The sequence below is a fragment of the Schistocerca americana genome, chromosome 5, assembly GCF_021461395.2.
Source record: "Schistocerca americana isolate TAMUIC-IGC-003095 chromosome 5, iqSchAmer2.1, whole genome shotgun sequence".
Lineage (NCBI taxonomy): Eukaryota > Metazoa > Arthropoda > Insecta > Orthoptera > Acrididae > Schistocerca > Schistocerca americana.
Genome location: NC_060123.1, coordinates 181,570,025 through 181,583,997, shown reverse-complemented (window position 1 = coordinate 181,583,997; position 13,973 = coordinate 181,570,025). Strand labels below are relative to the sequence as shown.

Here is a 13,973-nt window from a genome sequence, read left to right as displayed (position 1 = left end):
TTGTAGGTGCCCTCTATGCCAAATATAATTCACTCAAAAAGGGTATAAATTTTTTGTGGTAAGCTTAATATGGCCTAAACACACACAGAACTCATCATGCCCATATCAGTCACAAAAACTGAGTTACATGCACACAAAAATACAAAAATTTGAAAAATTACCTGAAAAACATGGATTTTCAAAGTGTGGTAGCACAAAAGGGACAAGTGGTATCCAAGCCAAATTTCACACACTGCATAAGTAGCCCATAATGATATATATCTCAAAATTTCAGCAGCATGTTATTGCAAGACATTTGAGTACAATGGATGTTGACAGATGTTTTTGGTGATGTGGCCATTGTTACACAACACAATTTTGTAAAAACATATCGTAAACTGTCCTGCCTCTTCTTATCCTCTCCCACAACTGTTTAATCACTAAGCAACAATATATAATAGACAGATTCACACAACCTATCATTAATGTTTACTGCGCCGTAACTGCTAAAAACCAGTCGATTGTTCTTTGAACAGAACTTCTCCCACACTTTAGCTACTGGACTCTGTACATTGAGTGGCAAATTGTACTGTCCTCCTGACACTGTGGTAGGAACTGGAACTGTCATAAGAATATGTTCAAAAGGAATCCAACACCTTTCTGCCAAATGTGGCCAATGAAATGATCTTGCTGGTCCTGCTGGTGCCATGAAGTTCACAAACACATCACCTTCTGCTTCACAGCACTCTGCAACACATCCTAAGAACCATTTGTCATCATAAACAGCAATAACATAGCAACCTGGTTGTATGTTGCTGCTTTTGCTTCTGAACCCTGAGTCACACACGCTGTGAAGACACATGTTGTGCATGAACCTATAGTTATAACCAGACAGTCTGCTCATCTGCACATTGTCAGAGTCCGCTGGAGAGAAGTGATGATGGCTCCTTGTGCCTGCAACAGTTTTAACGTGTTCTAGTCTACTTTTTAGCAACTCTTCGACTGATTTCACCTCATCTTTCGAAACATAGAATGATTGTATGCCAGAGATATTTTTCTGTACCCAGGTAAATAATTCAAGAGGTGTTAGAATGTGACCTTCTGTAGGGTGCTGCAGACTAGCTCGTGATGCCATGCGCTAAATGGTAGCACCAATACCATCACGTACATTTTTACCATGGCTTGTTGCGAGAAAATTCCATTCTGGATGAATCTGAAAATCGTGGTAATGCATGCATAAATTTTTGAGATTTTTATAGTTTTTGTACTGGCTAGCTGCCCCATCACTGAAGTATTTCACAAAATGTATGTGAGGCAGCTTGTTTTTCACATATGCCATGACAGTGCGAATGTGGGCATGAACTGCAATGGCATCATGAATTAAACAGTCACTAAAAATGCACAGGTTCATGACAGACACATCACCTGATTCACTTCTATAGTAAATCGCAAATGGCTGGAAAGTTGCTTGACTGTTGTCCCAATGATATCCTTGGATAGCATCTTGAACTATAAATGCATAATTTTCAGAAAAGTCTAGTATTACTATATTTTCATCTTGTTTCAAATTATCCTTACAAAACTGGAGATAAGCCGATTGTGCTTTTGCTGTGAAGCTGTGTGTGGTCCATTTTTTGACAACACATTTCAACAAAATCTTCCACTGTACTTTACTTTGTTTCAAGACTTGTGCGATCCACGTGTGATCGCTGTTTATAAGAAACAAGTTCATTGTCATCCATAACAAGTTCAACATACAGTTTATATATAAAAACAAAGATGAGGTGACTTACCGAACAAAAGCGCTGGCAGGTCGATAGATACACAAACAAACACAAACATACACACAAAATTCAAGCTTTCGCAACAAACTGTTGCCTCATCAGGAAAGAGGGAAGGAGAGGGGAAGACGAAAGGAAGTGGGTTTTAAGGGAGAGGGTAAGGAGTCATTCCAATCCCGGGAGCGGAAAGACTTACCTTAGGGGGAAAAAAGGACAGGTATACACTAGCACACACGCACATATCCATCCACACATACAGACACAAGCAGACATATTGTCTTTAAATATGTCTGCTTGTGTCTGTATGTGTGGATGGATATGTGCGTGTGTGCTAGTGTATACCTGTCCTTTTTTCCCCCTAAGGTAAGTCTTTCCGCTCCCGGGATTGGAATGACTCCTTACCCTCTCCCTTAAAACCCACTTCCTTTCGTCTTCCCCTCTCCTTCCCTCTTTCCTGATGAGGCAACAGCTTGTTGCGAAAGCTTGAATTTTGTGTGTATGTTTGTGTTTGTTTGTGTATCTATCGACCTGCCAGCGCTTTTGTTCGGTAAGTCACCTCATCTTTGTTTTTATATATAATTTTTCCCACGTGGAATGTTTCCTTCCATTATATTGATATCAACATACAGTTTGTTATTCATGTGTTCTGCAAGATTTGCCTTACCAGGACACTTTTCACACCTATGTATCATGCACTGGTAGGAACTGATATCACACACTAGCAGCTTCATTGTACCTTTGTAGTCCAGACCAGAATCCTTTATAGCAGCAAACATCAGCTTAGCATTTTGATGGGTCTCACATACACAAACATTGTGTGTGCCCCTTGCACTTACAGGCACAACCCATTTTGACCAAAAATTGAAAAAAAAAAATTATAAACCTACTTTGGTATTGGGATACTTTTCCTTGAATTCTACTTATAGTTTTGATATGTTGCATAGCAACAGGTTTTTTTTTCCATCTGTACGCGAACATTTCCCATTTTCACTGTTACGTAGTCTTTTTTTTTTTTCCAGGCATTATTCGGCTGTAGTCATTATTTTCATAAAACTCCGACACTAGCACCTTTATTTCTGAACTCAGTTGCTTACCCTGAGCCTGCTGAAGTTGTGGGAGCACTCCTTGGGTTGCTTTTATTTTCCTAGCTTGCTTTACTATGTATGTAGAAACATTGAATTCCTTTGCAAGTGTAGTCAATAGATCAGCTGGAAGGTGCAAGGGTAAGAATAGCTACTTTTTTTCTGGCATGTGGATATGGCACATTTTTCTTTCAAATCATGCACAATTTTGTCCAAATCAGAGCATTTCTGGCATGATTTCTGTTCCTTTGGAGCAAATAGTTCTTCCTCTTTCACCATTAGTGTGTCACCTATTTTGTGTTTTAATTCCATTTGAGCTTCTTGTAGTTTTCTTCTACCATAGCTGGGCCTGTCTCTTTTCCAACTTTGTGTGCCTTCATGGGAGACAAACCAAGAGCAGTCACTGAAGTATTTAATTGCTCATCCACTGTGGTTGAAGGTGGCTGATTCTCTTCGTCACTGTCATGTAAATTATCAGAATATTCTTCATTTTTTAGCAGTGTAACACACCTAGAACATAACTTTCGTCCTGGTTTCATGTTAAGTCCCATGCACTGATTCACTTTCAATACTGATTTTATATCAATTTCTCTGAAGCTACACTTCACTGTCTTCTTATGAATCCGAAATGGGTCAAAACAACTTCTTTGTAGGAAAGAATACTTATCCAGAAACACTTTCATATGATGATAACAAACACTAAAGTTTGTGGAACTGTAATTCTTGTGCCCACTGGGCGTATCCCGGATCTCCATAGCAACAAATCTTGGTCCGATTCATCCATATCATACAGTACAAAGCGAATGCCACATTTTGTTCCATATGTTATTTTATGACATTCAGATGCTTGTGCTCTACCACTACTGCAACTTGTTTGGAGGAAAAAAGTACACTCTTCTGCCTCCATACTGACTTTCCACAACAGTACTGACCAGTCTGAACTAGAATCTTAAAAACATGAGTAACCTGTAATTGTTGCTTGTTTCCTTTGGTGTTCCTGCCTAACAATGACTTATTGTGTCCCTGAAAACTACCATTGTTTAACTTTCTGTTGCCTAATGGTTCCCAACAATTGCTGCAGCTTTATCTGAAACAAGCTGTCTGCATCATCACTATTACTTGCTAAATCACCGAGTGAGGTGGCGCAGTGGTTAGTACACTGGACTCGCATTCGGGAGGACGACGGTTCAATCCCCTCTTCGGCCATCCTGATTTTGGTTTTCCGTGATTTCCCTAAATCGTTTCAGGCAAATGCCGGGATGGTTCCTTTGAAAGGGCACGGCCGATTTCCTTCCCAATCCTTCCCTAACCCGAGCTTGCGCTCCGTCTCTAATGACCTCGTTGTCGACGAGACGTTAAACACTACCCACCACCATCACTTGCTAAATCGTGTTAAAAGAAACGTAACCAAATACATCTCTGTCAACTTTTTTTGTATACAAATGCCTTGCAATAACAATTTGAAATTTTGCCACATATTATATTATGGTCTACTTATGCAGTGTTTGAAATTTGACTTGGATACCACTTGTCCCTTTTGTGCTACCACACTTAGAAAATCCATGTTTTTCAGGTAATTTTTCAAATTTTTGTATTTTCATGTGCATGTAACTCTGTTTGTGTGACTGATATGGGCAAGATGAGTTCTGTGTGTGTTTAGGCTACATTAAGCTTACCACAAAAAAATTTGTGCCCTTTTTGAGTTAATTATATTTGGCATAGAGGGCACCTACGTTATGTACCTTTTAACGTATTACATTTTTTTAATCACATTTTGGAATTTTTTATTTCCCCTCAGAAATATGTTGTTGGTGTTTTGATTCATAGAGTGTGTTCTCTAAGTGGATGTTACTGGGTTGTAAAAATTTCACTGGACTGTGTGGAATAGTTCCAAAGTTATTAATACCTGAAGTTGGGTCTGAAGATAGATTGCCAGATGCTGGTTGCAATTTCCGGGTCATGCCACCTTCTTTCACAAGTCACAATTCTGGAACTAATTGGTAGGGGAACTTAAAATTTTGTACATGAGTGTTCCACACTTGGTAGCATTAGTGTGCTAAATTTCAGCCAAATCTGAGACTATCAGCTGGAACATTTTCTCAAATTGGTTGAATTGACATGGAATGACCCAAGTATATTGCATTAAGTCTTATGCATGTTCTTCTACGTGCTTTTTCCCAGTGATTATCTCCTGAGAATAAAGCACTACACATTGAAAAAACCCTTTTACAATTTAGAAACTGTAGTTTATTTAACATTACTTGATAGTTGATATGTCACTTGCTGCTACAGTGTTGCCACATTAGCCAACAGCTATTGTTCAGTTATAGGTAACACACAAGCAAGGCAAGTCACTCCACAAATGCTATTAATGTATAACATGGAGCAGTGTTGGAAGGGGCCACCATGAGGTACATCAGAAATGCAAGGTGATTTGTTGACAGCTGATTTTAGGTAACCAATGTCTGAACCGTGGCAAGAGACATGTTTTGTAGCTCTGAATTTAAACTTGTGTCCTAAGCTAACCACAAGCTCAAGATGTGCAATGCATCCAAGAACATAGTAGTAGACATTCTGTGGCAGAACTAAAATCACAATCGGTTTGTTCACAATGATTAAAGCTAACCTCTACAAGTAAACTGAGACAGGAAAAGCTCTGTTTCAACACTAAAAACATACTGTAATTTCTTGCTAACATTGGTTACCTGAAACCATCCTCTCACTGGCTACGTGAGCTGCCACATTACCAACCGAAGAGCTGTCCTTGTTGTCACTTGGTTGCAGATTGTAGGCGACACAGGCAGATTTCAAACGAGAAAAGAATGATAGATAGAAAAATAAGAGCAAATACAAAAGTCAGTAAGATAATGCAAATGAAGTGGCAAAAAATTAGGAATAAAAAGTTACATTTAAACCAATTAATTGAATAATAATAAAAGATTTTGTGACACTTGACAAGATTCAAACCTACGACCTTCTACATGGCATGTTAGTATGCTAACCATTACACTATAGAATAACACTGACTCAGGATGTTATATTTTTGAGTATGGTTACCCAGTCACTGTGATGAATTGCAGCCTTCAAAAACTCTGTTTCTCGCAATATTGTGGAAAGCATATCTAATGAAAGCTGATCTCTGTCATTATGACAACAACATATGTGCTCCTGGATTGCATGCTGTGTGAAAGTCTCCATTAGCATTTAGTTAGAGCTGTGTATGAAATGTGTTTTTCATTAGCATTGTGTGTGTGTGTGTGTGTGTGTGTGTGTGTGTGTGTGTGGTGTGTGTGTGTGTGTGTGTGTGTGTGTGTGTGTTTTGTTATTGGTGGGGTTATCATGTATGATGAAATACAAAATAAAAGGACCAGACCCAGGATTCGGGATCCAAATACATGAAGAAAGAAAACTGGACAAGGAATTGGAGATGAACTAATTTTTGTGGCAGTTTGACAATGGTAAACAGTTTGGGCCTGACACTGAATGCTCTGATTGGAGGAAACCAGCTCCACACGTGAAGTGTCAGCTATCAAGTCATTTTAATGAATATAGCAACCAGCTCTTTGACAGGCAAAGTAGTACACCAAGAGCATCAGGCATAAAATTCTCATTTTCTGACCTACATTAAGTGTTGTACTTTCAGCACTTGTAACAATACTGCCATATGGATAGGTCACTTTCAGGTTTCTTGAACATGTCATTGCACCCTGAGAAAATCACTTTAAACTGCTTTAGTACAATATTGAGAATAACAGGCACAGACAGGCTTGGAGATTTCTTAGTATAATGTAATAACACAAACTGATTTTCCACCTCTAGTTTCCACTGTACAGCAACATTCTCTACAGTAACTATGTTGATGGCATCCTTGAGGTTGAAATTTCCACTCAGAAAGAGTGAATCGTATGGATATGGTAAACTAAAGTGCTCTCTCTTCTCCAGCCACTGGAGATGTTCTCATTTTTTCACTGAAGATGTTTGTTTCTTCAAAGCTCTGATTGACTGTCAGCTCTCAAGGAAAATGATGCTGCAAAACTGCTCATCACTCTTCATTCTTCCTGTGTTTATGCTAATAGCTAAATATGTACACCAAATTAGGAAAAACTTAATGCTGAAACTTCAGTTGTTGCTTAGAATGCATGTACGGACAGGTTTAAAGAACGATGGACTTGTATTTTGACCTGTCTGCCTGGAACGTTATATTACGTAATTTCCTTGCATCAGATGTTGGTATATAAAGCATGTTGAAGACGAGAAGTTTGACCATTGAATTTTTAATTTGTGTTACTCTGTAAAATTAAAGTAAACTTGTGACATTACCTCGCATTAATCAGGGTTTTGGACTCATTAAAATCAGGTAATTACATAGTATTTAGTAATGCTAAACTCTGCATGACATTTCTATTACAGTGTTGCAGAAGAAATTAATTTACCATTTTGAATAAAATAATTGTGCGTATTTGTCTCCCTCATTGGAAACTACTAAAACAACTAAATTGCTGATTTTTGATTGGCTTGCTGTGGTCTCTTCAGTGCAGTTCACTGCAGTGAACTTATAGTTTACTATTAATTCTTACACCATATGCATTCATTGCAAGAAAATAAGTTTTTTGTAATGAAATTAAATTTCTGAAGTGAACACTTTGCATAGCTCTAGTGAAACTTAAGATTAATGGAATAGGATGGTGCTCTATGGGGACTGTAACATCATTTTCTCTCTCTCTCTTTTTTATTTTTTTATTTAGCAAAAAAAAAAAAAAAAAAAAAAAACCCCGTGGCCTCCACTGAGAAAATTAGTTAAATATTGCAAAGGCTCAGTTATTCACAAGCCACAGGTAATTCTCCAACATACTTAAAAACCATTGACATTCTCCTTGACCAGGTGTGTATAAACACAAAGTGAATATGAGAAAGCTTTGATACTGGCTACAGTGACTACCTTTAACATTAATTGGCTTTATCCGCAAACCATACCCCAGCTAGATGATTGTCTATAAGAGGAATTTTAATCAGCAAACAGTTAAATATTTCCTGCTTAACATTTAATAAAGAGTCTCAAACTGTATAACAGTTCTGGTATTAATGGGAAGGTGGATAACTTTTTTGGTATAGTTACAAAATAACATGAGCGGATTCAAAGTTTCGATTTTGTAGGGAATTAAGATCCATTGAAAAAGGAAGTTGGGAACTTCATTCGCTCTCTAAAATCAACAGCAGTCCATAATTTCAAACTTAGTTTGAAAAATATATTGATTAGTTGTGAAATGCATCTTAAAAAATTGTAAAAAAGTAAGAAGAAAGTGAAAAATAAATTATGCTGTATGCAGTTAAACAAAGAGCTTATGAACAGCTGTGTAGGAATTTACAAGAAAATAAATGGCTCACAAAAAATTGTATTATCACAAAATGAGAAAGTACCTGGTCTCAGAATAGTTGCAAACAAGTTCTAATAATACTCTGCAACAGTTTCTGTTAAAGTAGTGGAAAATAAAAATTCAGGAATCCGTACAGCACAACAGCCAAAGAACCTTCATGTGTGGAAATCAACAATTTATCCATGTTTAGTAGGCCAAGGTGGTCAGTAGCAAATGAGCAACTCCAGGCCTGCGTCAGTGTTGTCAGGTTTTTTCAAAAGTTTAAAAAAATGCCCATTTCACAATTGAATGAACACCCTTAGGGGGCCCACAGCTCTTCTGTGGGGATGTGTGTGGAGCACACTGGGCCCGAAGATGTTGCAGCCTCTCTTCTCTCCTTAGTTGCATTCCCATCCCCATATCCACTTCTTCCCATCCTAGCTCCTCTGTCTGCCCCCCCCCCCCCCCCCCCTTGCCCCCCTTTCTCTCTTGGTGTTTCCCTTGATGATAACTCAGCTATTCCCTTGATTCTGCTGATCCTTTATAGTCTCATCCCCTGTTTCCATTCTCCCTTTTTTCGGCTTTTTCTGGTCTCCCGTGGGGTTCGACCTCCCTTTCTAAATTGTGTCCATAGTCTGAGCCATTTTAGAAAGAACTTGAGAACTTCCTCCCTACCATCTCCGGCAGCGGTTCCTCTCCTGCCCCCCACCCCTCTCCTTCCCTGCCATAGTCTGCACCCCTCGCTATGTCACCAATCCGTGTGGTGAGGCTGTTATGTATCTATCGGGTGAGTCCTCTGACAACAGGGATCACATTTCTGGTACCTGGGCTGTCACCACCTTGTGTATACCTAGGAGAGGTTGCTCAGTTTTTGGGGTATCAGAACTCCCGGCAATGACTGCCATGCCATGTGGCTCTTGCTGTGGCAGGGTGGCACCCACAAGGTGAGCCCCTGATAAGAGTGGGTGATATCAGGGTGAATTATTTCTGTATGGAAATTAAGAAGACTTGTGGAACTAAATGGTCTGAAGAGAGAAAAGCCGCCTTCAGCACAAGAATGAAAGAAGTGTGGACTGAGAGAAAGAAGACTTCCCAGAAGCGCAAGAAATAACTGTTTTCACGGTCTTTAACGGCCAAATTTGTATAATAATAATAATATAGAGTGTATACCTGTCCTTTTTTCCCCCTAAGGTAAGTCTTTCCGCTCCCGGGATTGGAATGACTCCTTACCCTCTCCCTTAAAACCCACATCCTTTCGTCTTTCCCTCTCCTTCCCTCTTTCCTGATGAAGCAACCGTTTGTTGCGAATGCTTGAATTTTGTGTGTGTGTATGTGTTTGTTTGTGTGTCTATCGACCTGCCAGCACTTTCGTGTTTGGTAAGTCACATAATCTTTGTTTTTAGATATATTTTTCCCACGTGGCCACTGTAGCCCCCAGTCATTCTTAACCCCACAACAGGCTGCAGTAGTTCATCCACCCTACCACTGCCCCATGCTGAACCCAAGGTTATTGTGCGCGGTACGCTCTGGCTCCCAGTGGACACCCCCCCCCCCCCCTCGCAGGAACGTCTCATACCAGATGAGTGTAGAATAATCATGGGGTACTCTTACGTGGAATTGGTGTTTGCCAGCAATTGTCGACACAGTGCAACTGAGGCGGAACCAACTCGCATTCACTGAGGTAGATGGAAAACTGCCTTAAAAACCATCCACAGGCTGGCCTGCACACCGGACCTCAACATTAATCTGCCGGGTGGATTCGTGCCAGTGACTGGCATGCCTTCCCGCTCCGGAAGCAGCGCGTTAGACTGCGTGGCTAGCTGGACTAGCAACCCTCATTACTTGATTTGTTCCAGGACAGATGACAGATGGAGAAACATTCGCCACTAACAAACAGCCTTTTTTTGTAGAACACAATGAAGAAAAGTTTGGTGAAATTGGTTAGTAAGATCAATTTGGTTCCCTCTAATTAAAACCTCTTCTGGCAGTCAATCAGCTTCCCTTTGCACTTGTGAGCACTTAGGAGGCATCCCGTTGAACATTACTCCTTACCAGTCCTTAAATGTGACCCAGAGCATTATTTTCCACAGGGACATCCTTATTCAGTCTGATGAAGAACTTGGTACTAATCTGGCGTGATACGGCTTTTGTTTTGTCTAGTGAGTCCACATAGGTCCCAAGGATAATCGCCTAGATAATGGCGCTTTCATCCTGGCCTTTGTGGGGGTATCCTTCAGGAAAAGTCAAAGTTGTGGTTTACTGTTGTGATGTAAAGTCCTATATCCCACCTACCATTTGCTGTCCCCTGTGGCTCAATTTCAGTCACACATCTTTATGATGTGAGGTGACTCCTGTTTGTGGCTGTTCTCTCCAAGTGGGGAGTCCTTGCACCCCACTGCCCAAGTGAACAGCTCCAGCCCACATTATCCTTGCTAACCATATTGCTCTATCTATAAAAAGGACAGGAATATTCAGGACACTCCTTCTCCTCAGCCAAACAAAAAATTATCTTCTCTGTCAGCTGCCAGGGACAGGGCTATCTTTAGTAGTCCCCCTCCCTGGTGTCTCCAGGAAAAGAAGATTGTTACTTCAGGTGGGACATGGGACCCATTCTCTGTGGTTTTCAAGGCCATGTGTTCTCTTATGGATCCTGATATTGCTGTGTCCTGCTCTCTTCCTGACCACACCTCCTCTTGCCCCCCCCCCCCCCCCCCCCCCAAAAGGAGAAGAAGAAGATGTACAAGTCTCAAGACGAGAACCCCCTTTACATTCCAGGTGGTGTCACCCCCTTGCTTTCAATCAAGGTCCGATCATACATTTGTGGATGTCGCTTCATCCTTACTGGTGACCGGCAATGACACAGCACAATGACCGATTCTGGTCCATTCAATGTCCATCCAGCCTCTTGTACTATTCCACAACAGTGGAATTGTAATGGCTGTTATTGTCACCTTCCAGAATTGCAGCCTCTTATTTCTCTCTATGCTGTAGCTTGTGGTGTATTGCAGGAATCTCATTTTGTGGATGCTCATTTGCTGACTCTTTGTGGTTTCCACATCTTGTGTTGTAACTGGGTCAGACCTTTGCTAGCCTTCAGTGGTGTCTGTACATTGGTCCGCATGGACATAGTTTCTGGGTTTTTCTTCAAACCACACTGGAAGCTGCGGCCATTCAGATCCATTTAGACTCTGCGATAATGATAGGCAATCTTTATCTCCTTCCACACTCCCAAACTACTACTATGCTTTCTGCTCTTCTTGCCGTTTTTCGATAGCTCCCTCCACCCCTTCATTTGCCTTGCAGATTTTGACGGCCATAACCGTTTGTGGCATGGCACTGCGACCGCTGACCTGCTGCAGAGCTTGATCTCTGCCTCCCCAAAACTGGAGCCCCCACACACTTTAGTGTGGCACAAGGCACTATCTTGGCCATTGATCTTTCCTTCTGTAGCCCTGGATTCCTCCCTCTGTCCCATGGGGAATTCACAATGATTTGTGCAACAGCAGTCATTTTCTGATTGTCTTATCTTCCTTCTGCATCGTTCTCACCGCGCACTTCTGGGTGGGCCTTTACTAATTTTTATTGACATTCCTTTTCCTTGGCTGCCATCCCAACTGTTCCACCACAGAACTGCATTGATGAGTCTGTACAGAGTTTGAGTAATGCCATCCTTTCAGCTTCTATGATTCCCTCTTCCTTGGGTTCTCCCCAGTGGGAGACTGTCCTACGGTGGACCTCCAAAACTGCTGTAGCTATTAAAGGCCACCATCATGCCCTCCAGTGCTACAAGTGATATCCATCTCTCAACCACCTCCTGGACTTTAAACAGCTTCACACCTGGGCCCATTATGTTATTAAATACTACAGATGTATTTATTGGGAATGATATGTTGCTGGCATAGGGCTGCACACTCCTGCTTCACAAGTATGGGCGAAGCAAGCAGATTTTTGGCTGCTGTCCTACAGATGTCCTGAGAATTTTCTTGAATTTTGTTATCTTCACAAATGTTGTTATCTTCAGCAGCCCGAACATTATCAGTGAGCATTTTCCACGGCATTTTGCCCAGGCCCTGCTATCAGTCCACTATTTGCCCACATTCTGCCTTCTCAAACACCGCCGGGAACAACTCCCTTTATGTTTCATTCCTCACCAGCTGGAACCTTATAATGCCCCATTTAGTGAGTGGGAATTAGGCAGCATCCTTCCTCTCTGCCCTGACAGGGCTTCTGGAATGGACTGGTGCACAACCAAATGCTTCAACATTTGTCAGTGGCTAGCCAACATCATATGCTTATCCTCCATGACTGTTTCTGGAGTGATGGGGAATTCCCTTCCCTATACTGAGAAAGTGTAGTTATTCCAGTTTTGAAATTGGGTAAACTGCCTCCTCAGATGGACAGTTATCATCTGACCAGTTTAACCAATGTCCTCTGCAAGTTACTTGAACATTTGGTGACTTGAACATTGTATTTGATCCTTGAATCCCGGGACCAATTGGCTTTGATCTGGGATGGTTTTTGCCGAGGCCATTCTACTGCAGATAATTTAGTCCACTTGGAGTCTGCTATCTGAATGGCTTTTGCCCGGCATCAACGCTTTGTTGCAGTCTCCTTTGACCTGCATAAATCTTATGATACCACACAGCACCACCAGATCCTTGCCACAGTACCCAAGTGGGGCTCCATGGTATGCTCGAAATTTTCTTTCATGTCACACTTTTTGGGTGCCTCCCATAACACCTCTCATCTACAGGAGAAGAAGTTCTGCTGGATTCTGTTTCAAGTGTCCCTCTCTGTTTTAGTGGCTATCAGTGGTCTGGCGGTGTCTGTGGGACCTGTGGTGTCCCCTTCGTTGTATACTGATGACTTTTGCACATATTTTTATTCGTCTGTGATGAGTGTTGCAAATGCAGATAACAGGGAGCAGTACATCAAGTGCAATGCAATTTTCGGCTGCCAAGACCTGCATAATACATTTCTGTCACCACTGTATAGTGCAGCCCATCTGCATCTTCTTTCGGACATATCCAAAAGAACAGACGCCATATCCATATAAGTATATAGTTCTGGCAACACCGGCCATGACCTCCTCCTTCTTCTTCTTCTTCTTCTTCTTCTTCTTCTTCTGTGCAGATGCACACACATTCCCTGAACTCTTACGGGACTTGGTAAGAATGTCTTCCACGAGTAATGAGTGTGTTGGGGTGGGACACTGTGAATGTAGTGTGTGGACATACAAGGTGAGAATGTGGGAGGTGTGCGCGAGATAGTCCCTGCAGTTGTGCTATCCTCTGTGCCCTCGGTGACTCATGTGGATAGAGCTTCTGCAATGTAAGCAGGAGATCCCGGGTCCGAGTCCCGGTCGGGGCACACATTTTCACCTGTCCCCGTTGATATATATCAACACCCGATAGCAGCTGAAGGTATTAATATAATTCTGATTTCATCCCTCAATGTGGTGGACCCTCATTGTTTTTTGGGACTTGTCTTTGATGCCTGGTTGACATGACTTCCTCATTGTTTTCAACTAAAGCAGAGATTTTTGCTGCACCTCCATGTTCTTTGATGCCTCAGCAATACAAGTTGGAGTCAGGACTGCTCTACTTTGCATCTAGTAAACATCAGTCCAGACCCCTCTAGATTATGGGAGTCTTGCATATTGCTGGCATTACCTTTGACACTTCCAATGCTGGACACGATACACCGTTTCAGGGTATGAGTATCAACTGGTGCCTTTCAGACTAGCCCCGTGATCACCTCTTAGTGGGGGCAAGGGT

General features: G+C 41.5%; 1 protein-coding gene across 2 annotated transcripts in view; it reads left to right on the top strand.

Annotated features, from left to right (window-relative positions):
• LOC124615599 (neuroblastoma-amplified sequence-like) overlaps nt 1-13,973 on the top strand; it is a 414,306-nt gene that overhangs the window by 173,838 nt on the left and 226,495 nt on the right. The gene's annotated exons all lie outside the window — the stretch shown is intronic.